At 40.6% G+C, this 22,913-nt stretch overlaps 1 non-coding gene across 1 annotated transcript; it reads right to left on the reverse strand.

The window, feature by feature from the left end:
* Window positions 1-20,923: 20,923 nt before the first annotated feature.
* On the reverse strand, window positions 20,924-20,995 carry TRNAC-GCA (transfer RNA cysteine (anticodon GCA)). Its single transcript has one exon. It is a non-coding gene; the product is annotated as a tRNA-Cys (tRNA).
* Window positions 20,996-22,913: the final 1,918 nt, after the last annotated feature.

A 22,913-nucleotide genomic window follows, 5' to 3' on the forward strand; every position in this document is an offset into this window, starting at 1 on the left:
TTTTCCGCAGTTTATTCGGATCCAGACACTCAAAGGCTTTGGCATAGTCAATAAAGCAGAAATAGATGTTTTTCTGGAACTCTCCTGCTTTTTCCATGATCCAGCGGATGTTGGCAATTTGATCTCTGGTTCCTCTGCCTTTTCTAAAACCAGCTTGAACATCAGGGAGTTCACGGTTCACGTATTGCTGAAGCCTGGCTTGGAGAATTTTGAGCATTATTTTACTAGCATGTGAGATGAGTACAATTGTGCGGTAGTTTGAGCATTCTTTGGCATTGCCTTTCTTTGGAATTGGAATGAAAACTGACCTTTTCCAGTCCTGTGGCCACTGCTGAGTTTTCCAAATTTGCTGGCATATTGAGTGCAGCACTTTCACAGCATCATCTTTCAGGATTTGAAACCGCTCAACTGGAATTCCATCACCTCCACTAGCTTTTTCATAGTGATGCTTTCTAAAGCCCACTTGACTTCACATTCCAAGATGTCTGGCTCTAGATTAGTGATCACATCATCATGATTATCTGGGTCGTGAAGATCTATTTTGTACTGTTCTTCCGTGTATTCTTGCCACCTCTTCTTAATATCTTCTGCTTCTGTTAGGTCCATACCATTTCTGTCCTTTATCAAGCCCATCTTTGCATGAAATGTTCCCTTGGTATCTCTAATTTTCTTGAAGAGATCTCTAGTCTTTCTCATTCTGTTGTTTTCCTCTATTTCTTGCATTGATCACTGAAGAAGGCTTTCTTATCTCTTCTTGCTATTCTTTGGAACTCTGCATTCAGATGCTTATATCCTTCCTTTTCTCCTTTGCTTTTCGCCTCTCTTCTTTTCACAGCTATTTGTAGGTGATGTTATTCTTATTCTTTAGGACCTACTTGATGTCATCCCCATTCTAGATTTCCCAGGTCAAAATCAAATCAATCTTTACTCTCAATTTCTATTGTGGTTTTGATGAAACTCTAAAGAGAGCACATTTCAAGTTGCCTTATGGTAAGGTCAATAATTGGAGCTGCCCTAGTGGCTCAGGTGATAAAGAATCTGTCTGCAATGTGGGAGACCCACGTTCATTCTCTGAGTTGGAAAGATCCCTGGAGAAAGGAATGGCTTCCCACTCCAGTATTCTTGCCTGGAAAATTCCATGGACAGAGGAGCCTGGTGTGCTATAGTCCATGGGGTCACAAAAGAATCAGACATGACTGAATGACTAACACACACACATACACACAAGGTCAATAATTAAATGCCCATCTATCCTTAGGGATAGGGGGAAGCATACTGCATTTGTGTTCATGCACAATGGTTGTAGTAGTACTTTATAAACAGTAAATACACAAAATAAAGGTTTCTGTGTTGAATTGAATAGGATACTATCAATTTTTAATAGATTTAACAGACTCCAGAAGGTGTCTGCCTGGGTCTTTGGTATTTACTGTACTTCTTGTTCTTCTCTAACTTTGACCTCTTGTTGATTTAACTTCCATTGGCTTAAGTAGAGTAGCTTCTGCAATGCCTGAGCAGCCCTACTCCATGCACATACTCCCAACCTCATTCTGACACAGTATTGGCTCTACAACTTGCCCTAAGCACAGATTTCTGTCCACCAGTTCCCTACAGTTCTATGTAAACTTCATTTTCAAGTCAACCTCTCAACATTCATTCAAACAAAGACTTTTGGAAGAGGCTTTTATTATATAGCAGCGACTGAAGTTTAGTATGGGAAATCAAATGATGAGTAATAGACACTGACATACAGCTACCACCTATAGTTTATAGAACTTTTAATGTCAGTGTTGGTCCCTGATGTGATACCAGGCTCAAATCACATTTTAACTCCTCGTTGATTATGTTCACTTTTCTTTACTGGGCACAAGAAGAAAGTTGTGAGTGCTAACTCTTGTTAGCCTCTAAAAGGTGCTAGAAGGTTGTGCTGTTGTTTTCAGAATTTGATATTGCATACATAACCAAAGTTTGAGAGCCATGCTTTATTTTTCTAGTTTTATGATTCTGTTTTGCTGCCATCCATGAACTGCTTTGTCCTAAAGCAGAAGAATTACACATTAGGGTGAAAGATGTTTCCTCCAAATATAGAATAGTTGCAAAGCAATCATAATAATGAAATGGATTGTGGGCGTAATGTGCCTGTGTTTTCTCATTATAGCATTTGCTGTGATGTTCCTGTAATAAATGTACCACTGGTATGTATTAAAGATGATATAAATGACCATTAGAAAAATATTATTGTTCTCCCATGACAATATCAAGGACTGCTTTTTTATTAAAAAGGCTACTATCCTTTGTATGTTAAATTTTTAAGTGGATTTCTTTATTGTAATGTATAAGTGATAGAAGAAAGTTTAGTAGAACACTTACTTCACTTTCCTTTCTCTGTTGTTTCTCATTTGCCCTGGTGTCTTTGAGACTCCCGATGATACAAGGATCATTTCCACTTTTAGATGGGACTGATCAGCCCTTGAAGAGCCTCTGAAAACTCAGACCTATATGAGTGAATGAAACCTTGATTTTGACTTAAGATAATGAAAGAATAAAAGAGAAATAGTAACTCCTTTTATGCAGAATGGATCAGCATTAGAGCATGGCCAGGTCCCGTTGTCTCCATCCTTCCTCCTTAATCTCCTTCTACTTGAGCTGTACAAGCAACAGTCAACACATGCGTATTTGTTATGACCACTGAATTTCTAGCTCTTTAATTTCCTGGGGTGTTGATAGCTCCAAGGGATTTGGGTGTTTGCTTACCTGGAAAGTTTCTGAGTATTGTTTGTATTGATGACACAATATTCATCCACTAGTGCTGAAATTACACTACTTATACCTACCTTTCCCCCTAGGCTTCTGTGCCAGCTTAGTGTTTCCTTCCTTGTTCAATGTATCCCACTCATTTGTCTTCTCTAAACTTCCTTAGTTTTAGCTCATAAGGCACACACACATACACATCTATCAAATACATATGTACGTTATATGTATGATCATGTCTGTTATATGCATTTGCTATGCTTAGTTGCTCAGTCATGTCTGACTCTTTACAACAACCTGTACTGTAGCCCTCCAGGCTTCTCTGTCCATGGGGATTCTACAGGCAAGAATACTGGAGATGGTAGCCTATCCCTCCTCCATGGCATCTTCCCAACCCAAGGATGAAACCCATGTCTCCCCCATTGCAGGCAAATTCTTAACCATCTGAGCCACCTGACAAGCCCATGCATGTGCTATATATATGTATTTCTTCATCTTGATGAAATGGCTCTCTCCTTTTTTCAGGCTTCCCTGTGGCTCAGATGGTAAGGAATCTACCTGCAATGCAGGAGACACAGGTTCAACTCCTGGGTCAGGAAGATACACTAGAGAGAGGAAGGGCAACCCACTCCAGCATTCTTGCCTGGAGAATTCCATGGACAGGGGAGCCTGATGGGCTACAGTCCATGGGGTCACAAAGAGTCGGACACAACTGAGCAACTAACAATTTCACTTTTACTTTTCTCCTTTTTCCAAAACTCAGCCTTTGAATACTCTACCCCAATCCATGCTTCATGATTATAACCACCACAATAACTCTAAGAACTAAAAACTGAGCCTGCAGAAACACCACAGAGCCAGAGAATCTGTTCTAATTAGCTCCCCTCCTGCCCAGATACTTAAAACTGATCATCACTTGGGTGGATGTATATGCATACACTACACAGGTCACTGCATCTCTTTAGCCCTCTTAGAAGATTAACATGAGATTTCCCATGGGTGACTGAAATAACCCACATCTTATTTTGTCCAGCATGCTGTAAAAGCTGAGTTAACTTGCTTAAGTGAGCCACAGGGCTTTTTATACTTAGTTCCATCCAGTAGAGGGACTAAAGAGGTACCATTTAAAGTTTAACCATGCAGATACCTGTGGTGGTGACTTAACAGAAAATTCTCAAGTTTTATGAAAAGAAAATGGACTCAGAAGCTGAATCCATATGAGATGATTATCTTTACAAATACCTACATGGAAGGCTGAGCACTGAAGAATTGCTTTCGAACTATGGTGCTGAAGAAGATTCTTGAGAGTTCCTTGGACAACAAGGAGATCAAACCAGTCAGTCCTAAAGGAAATCAACCCTGAATATTCATTGGAAAGACTGATGCTGAAGCTGAAGCTTCAATACCTTGGTCACCTACTGCAAAGAGCCAACTCACTGGAAAATACCCCGATGCTGGGAAAGATAGAGAGCAAGAGAAGAAGGCAGCAGAGGATGTGATGGTTGGATGGCACCACTGACTCAATGGACACGAATTTGAGCAAACTCCAGGAGATGGTGAAATACAGGGAAGCCTGGTATGCTGCAGTTCATGTTGCAAAAAGTCAGACATGACTCAGTGAATAAACAAAAATAACAACAATGTGGAAGTATTGATAAAAGTACAGGATTTTCTGAGTTGCTTTTGCCTGGTCTCTCTGTTTTTAGGCCAAACTCATTGACATCCAGCAGCTGGTAACTGTTAATTTGAAAATAGAAATACCTTTGATTTTACCGCAAGTCCTACTGAATCAAATGTGCACTTCTATGGGCTTACTGCTAAAGAGTTGTATTTTTGTATCAGATCTTTAACAGTCAGTTTACACAGAGCTTGTCAGTCTGCATATTTGTAGAAATTTACAGTTTTATAAGAAGCCTGTTGATTTATTACTTCTCCTGAAAGCATGACTTCCTTAAGATGGCTATAAGAATTCACTGGTCATGATCTCAACTAATCATTTTCCTCCTCTCTCATCTCCTGGGGCTCGTTAGAATATATCTTGAGAAGTAAAATGTGCATTGCCAAATCTATACAAACTAGGTTTATTGCTGTCATTTGCTTATTTATTCAACACAGAGTATTTGAGCTTCTCCCATTTGCAGACATCCTGCAAGGTCTTGGTGTTTCAGGAGTGAGTGACCAAGATACAGTCCCTTCACAATCATGGAGCTTCCAGATTAGCACGTAAAAGCAACCCAAAATAGCAAAGATCAGGAAAATGAGAACGTAAAAGGTAAAGTATAGAGTGCCATAGAGATGGATACTATATTAAGAAGCTGAAGACTACAGGCAGAAAGGGTCCATTTCCACATTGTTTGGGAGAGGGAAAAAGTGGAAGAGAGGTGGAGGTGGAAGAAAATTAGGAACCAGGTGGTACGCAGGGAGAGAATCAGAGAAGCAGGAGAAAAGAGAGAATCAGTTCAATTCAGTCACTCTGTCATGTCCAGCTCTGCAACCCCATGACTGAAGCACACCAGGCTTCCCTGTTCATCACCAATTCCTGAAGCTAGATCAAACTCATGTCCATCAGGTTGGTGATGCCATCCAACCATCTCATTCTCTGTTGTCCCTTTCTCCTCCTGCCTTCAATCTTTCCCAGCATTAGGGTCTTTCCCAATGGATCAGTTCTTTGCATCAGGTAATCAGGTGGCCAAAGTATTGAAGCTTCAGCATCAACACTTCCAATGAATATTTAGGGTTGATTTCCTTTAGGATTGACTGATTTGTTCTCCTTGAAGTCCAAGGGACTCCCAAGAGTCTTCTCCAACACCACAGTTCAAAAGTATCAATTCTTCAGCGCTCAGCTTTCTTTATGGTACAACTCTCACATCCATACATGACTACGGGAAAAACCATAGCTTTGACTAGATGGACCTTTGTTGGCGAAGTAATATCTCTGCTTTTTAATATACTGTCTAGGTTGGTCATAGCTTTTCTTCCAAGGAGCAAGCGTCTTTTAATTTCATGGCTGCAGTCACCATCTGCAGAGATTACTGAAAGTGACTTCACTTTCAGTGAAAGTGAAAAAGTGAAAAAGACAGAATAGCATGAACATAAACAAGCAAACAAGAAAGCTGAGTGACCAAGAACTATATAAGGGCTAACAAAAATGAAGTAACAAGGGACTAGGATATAAGGAGTGGGAGTGAAATGTTTGAGCCCTTGTTTTGTCTCCTGAGATTCCCTTCCTCCTCCTCTGGGTGGCAGCACTCAGCTTTGTCTTCAGGAAGCCAGTGTCCTCCACTGTATCAGCCCTCAGGGGTTCAGGAGGATTGACCCCACACTCTGGCATCATCAGGCAGGGGTTGGAAGCATGTTCCCAGCCTGTCAGATACACAGCTCAGATGTGGACATCAATCTTAAACCAGACCAGTGAGAGTCATCCCACAACTTTTTGCTGGAATGATCAGGTACCAGTTCTAGGCTTTCCCTAGGGGAAGGTGATAGAGCCTATGCTTAGAGTTGCTGGCAGCCACTCTTGATATTACATATGGGAGCTGAGTGAATAATAAATCCAGCACATGTAGACCATGCTACAGAAAATAGAGTAAACTTAAGAAAGAGATTACTGACGATAGTTTGAGCACCTGGATCCATCTATATCTAATTTGTTTAAGGATATCTCCTTTTAACTAGCTATGAATTTGATTTCTCTGACCAAAGATCCTGATTGTATGTAGCTAAGAGCATTTGTGGATTGAGGGTAAAATGGCAGAGTGACGAGGAAGAAAAGAAAAAGTGAAATGTTAGTCATTCAGTTTTGTCCAACTCTTTGTGACCCCATGGACTGTAACCCACCAGAATCCTCTGTCCATCAAGTTCTCCAGGCAAGAATACTAGAGTGGTTAGCCATTCTCCTCTCCAGGAGCTCTTCCCAACCCAGGGATCTAACCTGTGTCTTCTGCGGTGAAGACAGATTCTTTACCGTCTGGGCCACCATTTCTTTAGGGACATCGTCTTTTAACTAGCTGTGAATTCGGTTTCTCTGGCATCTTACACCCTGGATCCTGACTGTAGTGGTTTAGGGCACTTGTGGATTGAGGGTAGTAGGGAAGGGTATCGAGGAAGAAAGGCACACGTAATTCCAATTGTTTTATGTCAAGATGGCATATTTTTTAAGACAAATGCTCTCCCTGGACATTTTTCCAAGCCAGGCCCACCAGGTCTGGCTCAATTTCAGCCTTGTAGACCATGCTGTTGCTGCTTAGTCACTTCAGTTGTGTCTGACTCTATGCGATCCTATGGACTGTAGCCTGCCATGCTCTTCTGTCTATGGGATTCTCCAGGCAAGAATACTAGCCATGCCCACTTCCAGGGAATCTTCCCAACCCAGGGATCAAACTCGGGTCTCCAGCATTGCAGGCAGATGCTTTACTGCTGAGCCACCAGGGAAGCCCTTGTCGACCATGTTAAGTATGCTGAAGAGCAGAGAGGAAGGGGATCTGTGGAAAAGAGTCTTGATCTTAGGTCCAAAATTAGAGTGTCTGGCCTAAAACTGAGGTCTTCTAGCCACAAGTAGAGTTAGTGAGTCAGCATTATTCCTCAGTTTATGGCCTTTCTCTCTGTTTGGTATGAGATGTAGGAGCCAGAAGTAATGAAAATTGGGTGGCATCAGCCATTGGCTAGTAAGACAGGGTATAGGACCAAGCGAACTTCACTAGTGATTACTTGTTTCTTACTCTCTCTCTGTTTCTATGTCAGGCTTCCTCAATGGTTTTATTATTACTATTGCTGTTATTATTATTATATCTAAAAACTGAATCTGAAAGTATACATATAGCAACTAACTTCTATAACAGGACTTAACAAAGAAGAAGCTTGCATTTCATCTTTTCCTGCAATTGCACTGCTCAATCATTAAAAACAAACCAAAAAAAAAAAAAAAAGCCAGTTCTGTAAGCACCTGATTTCATATAATGATTGTTACTCTATTTGTCATTTACAAATAAAAAACAATCATAAGGTAAAAGGTAGAGACCTAGAATTATTCTGACATCAATTCAAACCAGGTATTTCTTGATAACTCTGTAATTAAATTGTTGGGATATCCATTTAATTTCAACAATATTACAATTTCACTCTAACTTCTCAAGGGTTTTGAGGAAATCGACAGTATCTGCCTCTGAAGTCTTTACAGAGCAACTGTCTACAAATCCAAAGTCTAATGACTAGAGACCATTGCAAGGTAAATGTCTTCAAATCTTTTGCAGCTGCAAAGAAAAGAAATCTATAAATTACCACAAGTAAGAGAGAAATCCAAGGAAGAGATCTGGATAAAAATCATAATAAAAATATAAATAGCTCCATCTACTATTTTTGAATACTTAATTAAGCCATGTGCTGTGATAAATACTTTAATTACATTCTTATTTAATTCTAATAAGCAAATTATGAAGTATGTACTATTAATATCCCCACTCTGTAAATGAGAAAATTGAGCTTCATAATTACTAAGTAGCTTGTCTAAGTTTGCAGAGACAAGAAAAGGTGGAGCTGGGAGGCAAACCCAGTTTGTTTCATATCAAAGCTTTATCTAAGGTCAGATTGGGTAGCCAGAGTCTGCAGACACTGAATTGGGCACCGAACAATCAGAACTGTTTCTCCATCTCGCTCACATTACTTTGTTTCTTAGATTCCTTCTCTCATATGGAACCTCTGTCTCCAATTATCTCTTCAAAATGTTCCCCCTCCTTCATCCTCCAATTTCTTTAACTTTCTCTTAGCCAAGTATGGCTGAGCCAATATTGAATCTGTCAGAGTTTTCATCTGAAATCCCTACTGGAGTCTAACCTCAATGCTAGCCTGCTGGGCCACCTTCCTAGGCTAGAAATCCAATCAGCACTCCATGACTACCTGAAACTGCCCTTCACCATAAACCATGGGTGAGGGCATATCTCTAAGTGATGATTGCAAAGTGTACCAAACAAGCCACAGCAATTTCCAAAATGTGTGAGTCAAATAGGAAATCAAGGGAGGGAAAGAGCAGAGAAAACCTCCTAGAGGATTTTTCACTTGGAGGCAGGAATTCTGGTCTGGCAGATACACTGTTGGAAGATTCCCAGGCACAGACATAGAATGAAGGATATCAGGGACGGAATAATGCAGAGAACAATTTCAGGAGTGAGGGAGGAAGATGTTCTGCCTGTGTCCAAAAGCTTACACAAAGAGGGTGGAGCACCAGAAAGTAAAAGAGCAAAGATTTTCCTCTTGCCTCCTTAGAAGTCTTTTCTCTAATATCTGCTTTCTTTTTGACTCGTGAGAATATGCTATTTGATATTCTGGACTTAAAAGAATTTCTCCCTTTCAAGGCTTCAGGATGTGGCAGGAAGGGCAAGTGGCGGGGGAACTGGCATCTGGCCACTGCCTCCCAGAGCAGCTAAACGACCTAATGTCAGTCGCTTCACGTCCTAAGGATCATTTTTGCATCTCTCCAACCATGCCTACCTCACCGGGTCATTCTAAGGTTTAGGTTGAGTTGCATGCTCACTGAAGCAGAGCCAGCTCACTAAATTATTTAAAGCATGAAGTTCACAAATGTCTTTTCCTTGTAGCCTTCTCTTTAAAAATTGCATGAAAGTAAACAAGCCTACTCACAAGTCTAGCTTTGCATCATAAACAAGGCTTGCATGTTATTGCATGTTCCACATTTTATTTTCAGTAGGATTGAATATAGATATAAAATCCCAGTTTAACCACATTCAGGTGTTGCTGATCAGATCAGTCATCATCTTCAGTGGCTGCCCTCCGTACCCCGTTGTCCAGCTGTTGTAAGCATTTCTGCCCAATATAATTGATTTTGATAAATAAATGTGAAAAATATATCATTTTGGTTAATTAATTTTGTTAATTGAATGGTCTATTTTGAAATGTAGAATGGCAATTTTTGAGGGAATTTTTTATACCTCATCTTCCATCTTTAATTTGCATTTACAGATACTTGACCTAAAAATGATACTAACTAGAATACTAAATGGAGAAGGCAGTGGCACCCCACTCCAGTACTCTTGCCTGGAAAATCCCATGGACGGAGGAGCCTGGAAGGCTGCAGTCCATGGGGTTGCTGAGGGTTGGACATGACTGAGCGACTTCACTTTCACTTTTCACTTTCATGCATTGGAGAAGGAAATGGCAACCCACTCCAGTGTTCTTGCCTGGAGAATCCCAGGGACAGGGGAGCCTGGTAGGCTGCCGTCTATGGGGTCGCACAGAGTCGGACACGACTGAAGTGACTTAGCAGTAGCAGTAGCAGAATACTAAAAGGCAGTCTCATTTTATTTTCAGTCTTAGAAGTTTGAAATGTTTTCTACATATGTACTTTTCCATGTCAAGCATTTTCTATGTGTATGTATGGTATAATATGAAATGGATAGCGTCACCGACTCAATGAACATGGGTCTGAGCAAATTCTGAGAGATAGTGAAGGACAGGGAATCCTGGCATGATGCAGTCCATGGGATTGCAAAGAATTGGACACAATTTGGTGACTGAACAACAAGTTACACAGAGAAAAAATAAACTAAAGTTTGGAAAGACCCTAACTTGACTAGAATCTAAAAATACCTGAAACTTAATATATCTAGTTCTCAGTTAATAAAAACAGAAAAGAAAAATTTTTTTTACATTAGAAAGCTTCTGGAGAAGAACTAAAAACATTTCATCTATGTCTTCTAATCAGTACAAATTGCAGCCCATTTCTTCTATTTCTTCTTTTCTTCCAGAAATCTGTTGCTGTTGTTTTGTCATGTCTAATTCTTTTGCCACACCCTGGACTGGAGCCCACCAGGCTCTTCTGTCTTCAGGATTTCCCAGGCAAGATACTGGAGTGGGAAGATCTCCCAGGAGATCTTCCCAACTCAGGGACTGAACCCACATCTCCTGCATTGGCAGGTAGATTCTTTACCACCGAGCTACCAGGAAAGCCTCTCTAGACTCTATACTAAGTTGCTTCAGCCATGTCCAGCTCTTTGCGACCCCGTGGGTTGTAGCCCACCAGGCTCCTCTGTCCATGGAATTTCCCAGGCAAGAGTACTGGAATGGGTTGTCATTTCCTCCACCAAGGGATCATCCCAACCCAGGGATCAAACCCGGGTCTCCCGCATTGCAGGCAGACTCTTTACCATCTGAGCTACCAGGGAAGCCTCTATAGCCAGCCCAAAATTCAGAAGGATGACTGTGGGCTGAATACAATTATTTTATCAGTTTTCTATTGCCAGTGTAACATATTAACACAAATTTGGTGGCTTAAACCAACACAAATCCATAACATATTGCTTTTCTAGAGGTCAGATGTCAGAAACCAGCTAAAACAAAGAGCAATGCTATGTTCCTTCTGGAACCTCCAGAGAGAAATCCATTTCCTCGCCCTTTTAGCATGTAGAGACTGTCAGCCTTCTTGAGAAAAGACTTCCTTTCATATTCAAACCCAGCAGCATAGCTTCCAATCCCTCCTCTCTGACCTCCGCTCCCATTGTCACATCTTCTCTCCGACTCTGACCTTCCTGTTCCCTTATTAGGACCCTAGTTATTAGACTGAGCCACTCAGATAATCTCAAAATCTCAAAAAGTTTAACTTCATCACATCAATGCAGTCTCTTTTGCCATGTAAGATTCTGAGGATTATGGTGTATATGTCATTGGGGTCAGCTCTTCTGCCTAACCAAATGATCAGTGAGGAATAATTCAAATATTATTATTGACTTGGCCAGGAGACTTGACACTTGACTCAAGTCAAGAAACAATTATTATGGCTTGATATGTCCAAACAAAAATGACAGTGTTATGTGGTACTGCTGCGTTACTGATGGTGGGATACTCTATACCATCCAGGAACTTACAAGATACACCAAAAAAAGACAAAGTGACACACAGCAGAATGACTGTGGGTCCACTCGCTGTTCAGGCATGAGTGAGAGAAGTGTTAACAACAATGCATCAAGAGAATTCAATGTTCTGATGGGGGCTAGATTAGATGACCTTTCAAGCCAGTTTCAATCCTTTTATTTCCATGATTTCTGCTGTTGAATAGACTCTAAGCAAGACATTGGATTTAAGATTTGTACTCTGTCGACTTCTTTATATATATATAGTATTGGTTTTACCAATACGTTGACTTGAATCCACCATGAATGTACATGTGTTCCCAATCCTGAACCCCCCTCCCATCTCCCTCCACATCCTATCCCATCCCTCTGGCTCATCCCAGTGCACCAGCCCTGAGCACCCTGTATCAAGCATCAAACCTGGACTGGTGATTCGTTTCACATATGCTATTTTACATGTTTCAATGCCATTCTCCCATATCTTTCTGCCCTCTCCCTCTCCCACAGAGTCCAAAAGACTGCTCTATACATCTGTGTCTCTTTTGCTGTCTCTCATACAGGGTTATCATTACCTTCTTTCTAAATTCCATATATATACATTAGTATATTGTATTGGTGTTTTTCTTTCTGGCTTACTTCACTCTGTATAATAGGCTCCAGTTTCACCCACCTCATTAGAACTGATTCAAATGTATTCTTTTTAATGGCTGAGTAATACTCCATTGTGTATATGTACCACAGCTTTCTTATCCAATCATCTGCTGATGGACATCTAGGTTGGTTCCATGTCCTGGCTATTATAAACAGTGCTGTGATGAACATTGGGGTACACATGTCTCTTTCGATTCTGGTTTCCTCGGTGTGTATGCCCAGCAGTGGGATTGCTGGGTCATATGGCAGTTCTATTTTCAGTTTTTTAAGGAATCTCCACACTGTTCTCCATAGTGGCTGTACTTTGCATTCCCACCGACAGTGTAAGAGGGTTCCCTTTTCTCCACCCCCTCTCCAGCATTTATTGCTTGTAGACTTTTGGATCACAGCCATTCTGACTGGTGTGAAATGGTACCTCATTGTGGTTTTGATTTGCATTTCTCTGATAATGAGTGATGTTGAGCATCTTTTCATGTGTTTGTTAGCCATCTGTATGTCTTCATCGAGGGAATTCAATGTTCTGACGGGGGCTAGATTAGATGAACTTTCAAGCCAATTTCAATCTTTTTATTTCCATGATTTCTGCTGTTGAATAGATTCTAAGCAAGACATTGGATTTAAGATTTGTACTCTTTCAGCTTCTTAAAGGACTTGTGACAGTATACAAGTGAGAGCATATTGTGTGATAAGACATTTAAGAACATTTATTTCTAAATTATTACTGATCATGCTATATGTACCATGTATATTCCTGGTACATATGTAGCAGTTCCTTCTCTTATTTGTCCTGGAAAGTATTGTTTAATAAAATTTCAAGAATTTTTTTTTTTATTAAATAGAATGGATTCCATTTGACAGAATTGGGTCTTTTAAACTTCAAAATTGTATATATTGAAATACTTGGGCTGTAAACAGATCTTTAATCTTTTGATTATTATGTCAAAAAATATATATATAGGTAAGCAAATCTTTTAGGAGAATTGGAGAAAGGACCAGAATATTTTAAGTAGAAATTTATTATTCAAATCCTTAAACATGGGACATCCAACAGCATAAGTGGTAATAACTTCTGCTGTATTTTTATGAAGGACACAGACATTTTCATTAAAAGTTATTGAAACCCAAGCAATATTCTGGTATAGACTCGGTGACTCAGCTTATCCTTCTGATTCTTCTTTCTCAAAATATTTCCTTGTATAGCGTTTATTGCACTTTGAAGTATTTCAGGATTATTTATTCCTTTTTAAAGGATTTCTTTGGGCAGTTATTCATCGCTTCACACTAATCTCTTAGAATTTTTCTGAGAAAATTCAAATTATTAAAACCTTGGGGGAAAACCCAAGCTTTCAGTCATTTTCAAGACTCTGATTGACCACTACGATTTCTAAGTAATTGGAAGCATTGGTATATGAGGATATGATTAGTCACATCGGCTCAGAAGGACGTCTGGAGGCCTACTGAAAACAGCATGCCATAAAAGAGGAGTCCTGGGTGCCTCCCTCTTCCACTCCAGAGAGACACCAGCAAGAACACAACCCACCAGAAGTAACCGACTTCCTTTCTTGTAAACACTGTCAGCACTAGAGAGAAGCTGCAGGGCCTGGCCAGGAGAGAAACCAGCTTGCCCTCCAAGAAAAGGCAAAAGTCACAGTGACTTTAGTGCTGTGTACCTTTTAGCATTACTGTATATTATGCCCTTTGACGTTAAGATGATAATTACAGAGAAAGTCTCTGATAGAACCATAAATTAGGGGACATGCTTCCTCTATCTGGGCTTTTTGTGCTTTATTCACATCAAAAGGCAATTACTTTTTGTGCACACTTAATCCCACCAGTTTAATGGGGCATGTAAAATATGCCTTGCAAATTTGCCCTTTATTAATCTTCAGCTTGCTGAAAACGAGAGGCAGCTAACCATTTGGATTCTTAAAAGCAACAGCTTGCCCTTCAGTAACTTAACTTCAATTTGCCCAAACTCAGGAGGTCCTGAGAGTTGCATTCTTAGCAGTACAAGGGGAGGATTTCTCTAAGTCTTAACCGGAACCCAGGAAGGACTGGGTGGTGCAACACCACCTGAACTTCTTTCCCTGATGGATGTGGTAGGTTTGCCTCATTAGCCACCTGGGATCTGAGACAAAGAGAATTGTAGGCTTGAGAGACAGATCATCCTCTCTTCCTCCCTTTGTAAGGACACCAGTCTTGTTAGATTTGGACCTGATGTTAATGACTTCATTTTACCTTAAATATATTCCTAAAGACCTTATCTCTAAATACAGTCACACCAAGGGTTAGTGCTTCAACATATGAATTGGGAGATGGGGGACATAATTCAATTCATAACAGACAAATTAATTCCTAAGGTGGTGTCATATTTTCCAGGGCTATTTCTGCTTCAGTAAAGGGCTTAAAAAAAAAAAAACAGAGAAGACCCAGAAATCAAAACAATCAATGCACAGGCTGGGGAAATGTAGGCACTATGGCAGGATTACTATGGCAGGATTACTTGGATATATTTTGGGGAGAGGGATGCTTTGCTGCTACTCCCTTGATCGCACAGTGTAAATGTCTCTCAGCTCTACCTAAAAGTAAATGATTTTACTGTTTTCATGATTCCTGATCTTTTGGTTGACTCCTGGGTCCCCATTGATTTTTACTTAATTATTATATTTAATTTCTTCTCGTGATCCTGACGTAGGAGATAGATGAGCTCCAGGTTGAAAATTCACAGTCAGCCAGCTCCTATTTTCAATTCCTGAAATAAGAGACAGATGGGCTCCAGTTGAGGAATTTACAACCAGCCCCATTTGCTATCCAAAATGGAAGTAACAACAGAAATAGGGTAAATAGCCAGTCTTTGTCCCTGGTGGCTCAGACAGTAAAGTGCCTGCCTACAATGCAGGAGACCCAGGTTCGATCCCTGGGTTGGGAAGATCTCCTGTAGAAGGAAATGGCAACCCACTCCAGTGTTCTTGCCTGGAAAATTCCATGGACAGAGGAGCCTGGTAGGCTACAGTCCATGGGGTCGCAAAAAGTCGGACATGACTGAGCAACTTCAATGTCAATGTCAATGTTCCTTGTAAACATTTTAAGGGAATAATAATGTCAAGGACAAAGCAAGGCAAAAAAAAAAAAAAAAAATCTTTCTGAGTAAAGGATAAGGGAGACAATACACATACACAGAAAGGCTTCTTGGAGTCAAAAGTCAGAGAATAATTCCAGGCCATAATGAGTCTTGCTCCTCCCAGAAGCCTTAACTTTGAGGTTCATCTTGGCTAAGGTGTGTGTGCATATCACAGGGAAGGGTCCTGAGACGAATAACTAGGGAAGGGACAAAGCAAGATAATTGGCCTAAGGGAAGAAAAATATCCAGAAAACTGCCCAATTATAAAGGAATTTAAACTTCCCAAAGGCGAGAGTCTCTCTCTCTCTCAGCTTGCCCATGAGCCTATCCGCATGTACTTTTCAATAAACTTTTTACTTACTGTTTACCTTCTGCCTCCTCGCCTGAATTCCTTCTTAACTAGACAGGCAAAGACTAGGGACCTTAGCCGTAACTGCTGGCTCCTGTGGTCCATTGGTAAGGACTCTCAGCCTGGGAAATTAAGAACTTGTTTCTAATGACTGCTCACTGCTGCTTGCTGCAAGCTGCCGCTGACTGCTGCGTACATCCAAAATCAACCCCTGGCTACTGTCAGTTGGTCTATTTTAGTTAAGTGTTGATACAGCTGAAAGCACAGATATCTTTGGACCTTGACCCTAAAGACACCTAGATTTTCTCTGTTCTCTTGCTCCCAGCTAACAGCCAATGATGCCTCTGATTTAATAGGTGATATCACATAAGCAGCCCCTGACCATTCCAAGTGAAGGATGGCTGATTTCAGATCAGAAATGTCATCTTGTGTCCAAATCATTCAGCAGGGTAGAGCAATCATGACCTGGATTCCAGTTGAGCTATCCTAGGAACTAGTTCTCAGACATTAATCAACTCCTTCCCACTCTCTGGACCTTGGTTCAGGAACACAGGAAGAAAAGAGAAGATTGTATAAACATAATTAAATATTTTTTTATTTATTACAATAGGCCAGTGGAAAGACAATTTGGCAGTTTATAGGTTACTTGAGAGGACTGGGTGAGTATATGGGATCAAAGAGGGGACAGAGAGGGGTGTGAGTGGTTTCGTATTCCACATTCAGGTGATTTTATGCCAAACACATCACTGCTGCTGCTGCTGCTAAGTCGCTTCAGTCGTGTCCGACTCTGTGCGACCCCATAGATGGTAGCCCACCAGGCTTGGCCGTCCCTGGGATTCTCCAGGCAAGAACAGTGGAGTGGGTTGCCACTTTCTTCTCCAATGCATGAAAGTGAAAAATCGCTACTAAGTGGCAATTTTGTCTGCCATAGTATGATTTGGTCATCAAAGATGAGATTAGACTTGGAGCAAAACTTTGAAAGAGCAACGTTTGTGTCCGCAAATAACAGTATTGTGTATCTGCCTTCCCCAAAGTCTGGAGAACTCCTTTCCTGAGATATCCCAATTGATCTGAATAGGGGATGGCTTTTATAATAACCTCATGCTTACTTCAAATAAGTGGGAAGGAGGTCCTCTGAAGGAAAATTAGGAAGAACAGAGCCCTCAAGAAGGAGAGATGCATTAGGCACCTAAGGGAAAACCAGGAGATAAGACAACTTAGAGCTTAGGTTGAAGAGAGGGAACAAGAGTCATCTTTGTCAACTGGAGGGAGCATATTAGGGTAGGAATTCCCTATGAATATGGTATGTAAACAGATCAGATTTCTTCAAGTAGCAAGCAAAAGTAGACCAAAATTAAATGCACTTAACTAAGAAGAGAGTGTATCAGCTCAAGGAACTGAAGAATCTAGGAGAATATCTTCAGGCAATGTGTGTGGCATGAAGCTCTAAGAAGAAGATAGCACATGCATGATTTTTGTTTGACCTTCTAACCCCCCCCCCCCCCCCCGACAGGACACTGTCCAGGGTTTGGAAAATTGGGCTCTGTTGCAGGCTGAATTCAACCCCTTCAAAATTCAAATGTTGAAGCCCTAACCCCCAGTACCTCAGAATGTGCCTATATTTTGAAATAGGATCTTTAAGTAGGTGATTAAATTAAAAATAAGGTCATTAGGATAAGCCCTCACCCAGTCTTACTGGTGTCCTTTTGAGAAAAGGAAATCTGACCATAGATAGGTACAGAGGGAAGATTCTGTGAAGACCCAGGGAAAAGATAGTCATCTGTGAGCCAAAGAAAGATGCTTCAAATCAACACGGTTGATACCCTGATCTTGGGCTTCAAACTTATGAAAATTTTTTTCTATTACTTAAGCCACACATATAAGTATCCCCCTAGATACTTGTTATGTCAGCCCTGTTGCTGCTGCTAAGTCACTTCAGTCGTGTGTTACGTCAGCCCTAGCAGATTAATACAGGTTCTGAGGCATTTGATTCTGAATTTTAGAATTCTCAGCATTTGAATGATGACTTTTGTTGAGAGAGTTTCTGCCCAGCCACACAGAAACAAAGATGTGAGGAGAAACGTCCATAGTGAGCCAAATATCCTGACACAGGAGTGGATCAGAGTAAATTCAGCTTACTATTCCTGAGGTTAAGCCAAATTATGGATATTTTATGTGGTAGGAAGTAATTCAATTTAGACAGTATCTGGAAGCTTGAAACTTAATCTGAATATTAATTGCAAAGATGATATTCTTGTACAGCCTGCTTAGTAGTTTTATTCTTAATTAAAGACCATTGTATGCTTAATGTTTTCCCTCTAGTTATAGCCATTGTAGTCGCATATAGGGCATTTTATTTCCCTCAGTTCTTAACTAATTTTTCTCTATTAGCCTCAGAAAAAAAGAGCAGCTATTTGTCTTTGAAAACTGGTGGAAAAAACTGTCTGTAATTGTAAAACAAAGCCTCAAGCCTCCCAAGGTATGACAGAGTACAATGTCTTCAGAAGGCAAAAATGCCAATCAGGGAAACATTGATTCATTCTCTGAAAATGGCTTTTTTGCATACCCTCCTACCCTCCTTGTAGGAGGCTGAGACAAAGCCATGAAGGGTCTCTGACTTATTGCCCCCTCATGGAACATTTCCATTATAAGAGATCCCTTGAGGGGACTGCATAGCAATCTTGGATCCACCACGCCTGTAAATGTCCTTCTGGAGACAACTGACAGGAGCTTTTATCGTTCTCATCCTCAGTCTCTTACACCTGGTGCTGTGCATGTGTAGTAATAATTCTGTTCCCAGCAAGAGAATTTAATTCTCATAATTCAATCATAGAGAATCAAGTCTCCAATGAAAAAAAACATTTGCAGAATAATGCCAGTTTTTCCTTTTTTATTTTTTTTAATTTTCATTCCTAAAAATAATATCATATGTTTTCCAGTCCATTTCTTTCTAGTCTTTGGAACATATGGAAAGTGTATTCACCACTCTCCTTGCATCTAGGTGTGGATCATATGACCAGACCATTCTATCGGCCTATGTTCTGGCCAGTGGAATGTGGGAGAAATGAGGTACTCCTTTCCCAACCTGAATCGACTAAAAAACTCTTCTAGATGTGAAATTTTTTCTTTATTGACCCCATGTGAGGACAATATAGTGTCCTGTGGTGGAATGAATCTGGGTTTCTAAGATATTTGGGGAAATTCTTGCCAGGGGAGCCACCCAGCCAGGAATTTCTGCACTGGAATTAGTGTCAACAAGAAAGTACATTGCACACTATTGAGATTTTTAGCATTGTCAATTATTAGAGCTAACTGTTTTAACCCTATATAATATATATATATATTTTAATGTGTGTGGGAATGGTGATGACCCTCAAAGGTTGAGTACCTGTGAAGGAGTGAGCATATTCTAAAGATAATTTCAATTACACAGTACCTTAAGAAATACTAAGTTGAATCAAACATGTAATCCATCTAAATCCAATCATTTTCTTGCCCTGCCTTTTTTAAGTTCTAAATCCAATCAGATCTATGAAAGGTTATTTCTAGTTAGTCTTAGGTAACTGTCAGAATTGTAACCAAGCGTGGCAGTTTTGCAGGCAGATGAGAGGTTGGATTGGAATCTCAGCTGTGCCACTAACCAGCTATGAGACCGTAAATAAGTCAGTTCCCACTTCATATGATATTATAAGCATAAAGAGACACTTGCCATATCAATGTTTTAAACTACACACCTGAGCTCCTAATATTTTGAAATTTAGTTATCAAATTTAGAACTCAAAGTCTGATAACCTATGAGTAAACAACTGTGGTAGTTTGGACTTGATTGTGTCCCCAAAATAAGCATATTTCTTATGCAAACCCAAGTTTCAGCTTCACTGACAACACTTGCTCACTCACCCAAAAAATTGGAGTTGAATAGCAACTGTCCCATTTAGATGGGGTAGATGCTTTCCAGGCCACACACAGTGCCCACCACTTGCTAATGTTATACACTGGCCGAATTAAATCTCCATACTCACTGTAGATATTGAAGTTTGCATCAAGGTTAGAGTGAACTTAACCTTGCTTAAACAGGCCCACATGAGGGATGCATGAGGAAAGCAGATACTGAGACAGAGCTTAAATACAAACTTGGCAGAGAAAGGAGCCCACAGGAGGTAAGGGTGGAGACCAAACTTAAGATCAAGCATTGGGGTCTATAGCTGCATCAGTCTGAAGCAAAGTGATAAAATAAGATCATCATGGTAATTCCTAGGCAGTATAACATAGTACCTTTGCTATCCCCTTGATAGATCAAGTATTTAAATGCTTTTTTCTCAAGTTCTTCATCTATTAAAAAAAAGGAGGGGAGTGAATATATATATCTCTCTTAATGCTCTTTTCATAATGAAATCATTTGTGTAAAGCACAGAGTCTGCTGCTGCTGCTGCTGCTGCTAAGTCACTTCAGTCATGTCTGACTATGCGACCCCATAGACGGCAGCCCACCAGGCTCCCCCGTCCCTGGGATTCTCCAGGCAAGAACACTGGAGTAGGTTGCCACTTCCTTTAGCACATAATAAATCCTCAGTAAGTGATAGAACCACTGTCCTTATCATAATTGATAAAAATGATGTTTATATGTGTACCAATGGAACTTGATTTGGGGAGAGTTGTGAGATGAAAATGAGATTTGACTTTCTCACATTGGTTAGAATGGCCATCATCAAGAAGTCTACAAATAATTTCTGGAGAGGATGTGGGCAAAAGGGAACCCACCTACATTATTGATGGGAATGTAAATTGGTGCATCCACTATGGAAAACAGTCTGGAAGCTCCTTAAAAATTAAAAATAGAGATAGTATATGATTCAGAAATCCCATCCCTGGACAAGAATCTGGAAAAGTTGAAGCTTTGATTCAAAAAACTAAGTGGCCCTCCAATGTTCATAGCAGCACTACTTATAATAGCCAAGACAAGAAAGCAACCTAAATGTCCATCAGCAGATGAATGGATAAAGAAGTTGTGAGATATATATATATATAATATGCAAATGTATATATGATATATATATATGTATGAAAGTGAAGTCGCTCAGTCGTGTCAGACTCTTTGCGACCCCATGAACTGTAACCCACCAGGCTCCTCAGTCCATGGAATTTTCCAGGCAAGAGTACTGGAGTGGGTTGCCATTTCCTTCTCCAGGGGATCTTCCCAACCCAGGGATTGAACCTGGGTCTCCTGCATTGCAGGCAGACACTTTACCGTCTGAGCCACCAGGGAGGCTATACACACACACATATACACACACATATAAAAACATACATGAAAGTGAAAACTGAAAGTGTTAGTCACTCAGTCATGTCCAATTCTTTGCAACCCCATAGACGCTAGCTTGCCAGACTCATCTGTCCATGGAATTCTCCAGGCAAAACTACTGAGGTAGGAGGTCATTCCATCCTCCAGGGGATCTTCGCAACCCAGGGATGAAACCCAGGTCTCTTGCACTGTAGGCAGATTCATTACTATCTGAGCCATGAGGGAAGCCATATACATACAAACATATATACATAAGCATATATATATATTTGAATATATATAATGACATATTACTCAGCCATAAAAAAAGAATAAAATAATGCCATTGGTAGCAACATGTGTGGACCTGAAGAATACCAAACTAAGTGAAGTAAGTCAGACATAGAAAGACAAATATTATATGATGTCACTTATATGCAGAATCTAAAAACACATGCAAATGAACTTATTTACAGAACAGAAATAGACTCACAGACATAGAAAACAAACGTATGGGAAACAAAAGAGAAAGTTGGGGTGGAGGGAAGGATAAATTGGGAGTTTGGGAATAACATACACACTGCTGCTACTGCTGCTAAGTCACTTCAGTCGTGTCTGAGTCTGTGCGACCCCACAGATGGCAGCCCACCTGGCTCCCCTGTCCCTGGGATTCTCAAGGCAAGAACACTGGAGTGGGTTGCCATGTCCTTCCAATGCATGAAAGTGAAAAGTGAAAGTGAAGTCGCTCAGTTGTGTCCGACCCTCAGTGACCCCATGGACTGCAGCCTTCCAGGCTCCTTTGTCTATGGGATTTTCCAGGCAAGAGTACTGGAGTGGGTTGCCATTACTATATGTAAAATAGATAAACAAAAAGGACCTATGATATAGCACAGGGAACTACATTCAATATCGTGTAATAACCTATAATGGAAAAAATCTGAAAAAGATTTATATCTATATACACATATACATATGTATATGTGAATCACTCTGCTGCACACCTGGGGCTTCCCAGGTGGTGCTAGCAGTAAAGAACCTGGCTGCCAATGCAGGAGATGTAAGGGATGCAGGTTCAATCCCAGGGTGGAGAGAATACTCTAGAGGAGGCAACCCACTCCACTCTTCTTGCCTGGCAAATCCCGTGGACAGAGGAGCCTGGCAAGCTGCAGTCCACAGCGTTGCCAAGAGTTGGACACTACTGAAGCAACTTAGCATGCATGCACACTGCACATCTGAGAATAAGAATTGCTTCCATTCTTCCAAAAATGCCTCCTTTTGAGGCTGAAACACTGAAGATGTTAGGTGTGTCCACATTACTGTCTTTGGCCGGAAATTCTTGCCGTATGCAATACGCAGAGAAGCAGGAAGAAGAAATCCCTAACACACAGCCTCAGTGAAGAAACTTCCTGCTCATATCATCTTAAGGCTGGGGACACACACAGGCATGGTTATCTTGTCCTGGGCTTTGTCATATTTGGAAGACTGGCAACTCAGGCTGCTACCCAGATCTAGCCATTTTTGGTAATCTTTTATCAATAACTTATTTTGCTAGAATAAAAATACTATCAAAGGTCTTCTTATACCCATAATGCCATGTTATCCTCAAAGAACTCCAGGCACTAGAGCTGGTACTATAGTCCCACTTAAAAAGTCACAAAATAAGCGCTCAAAAGCCAAAGTGACTTGTCTATGGCTACAAAAATTTCTCAGCAGAGGTGGAACTCAAAGACATGAACTAGGCTGGTATGTTTTGAATAGGCCATGCTACATCTTGGCCTCTTCACTTGCTTCACACAGCTGTAATAAAGGCTTAATATGTTCTGGGTTCTCAAGTAAGCACAAGGGCACAGAGGCAGGCAGCTTGATGTTGCGGACAGAGCACAGATATCTAGTATCATGGAGA

Source organism: Budorcas taxicolor, chromosome 2 (genome assembly GCF_023091745.1).
Source record: "Budorcas taxicolor isolate Tak-1 chromosome 2, Takin1.1, whole genome shotgun sequence".
Lineage (NCBI taxonomy): Eukaryota > Metazoa > Chordata > Mammalia > Artiodactyla > Bovidae > Budorcas > Budorcas taxicolor.